We start from the raw sequence: 275 nt of genomic DNA on the forward strand, positions 1-275 counted from the left end.
CTCAGGGACAGGGTTGTCCTCGGAGACACGGTTGACACTGGGGAACACAAGTGGCTTTGGGGATCACATTGGCCTTGGGGATGTGGTTGGCACTGGGAACATGGTGATGTGGTTCGTCTTGGGGATATCCTTGGCCTTAGGGACATGTTCAGTCTTCGGGACATGGCCATGGCACTCTCCTCCTCCCCTGCTGGGAGAACCCAGGAGTCCTGGTTCCTTGAGATTTGGAGGAAAACCGCCTGGTCCCTCTGGATGGGGCAGGGACAGCCAAGACA

The sequence above is a fragment of the Buceros rhinoceros genome, unplaced genomic scaffold (genome assembly GCF_000710305.1).
Source record: "Buceros rhinoceros silvestris isolate BGI_N320 unplaced genomic scaffold, ASM71030v1 scaffold24878, whole genome shotgun sequence".
Lineage (NCBI taxonomy): Eukaryota > Metazoa > Chordata > Aves > Bucerotiformes > Bucerotidae > Buceros > Buceros rhinoceros.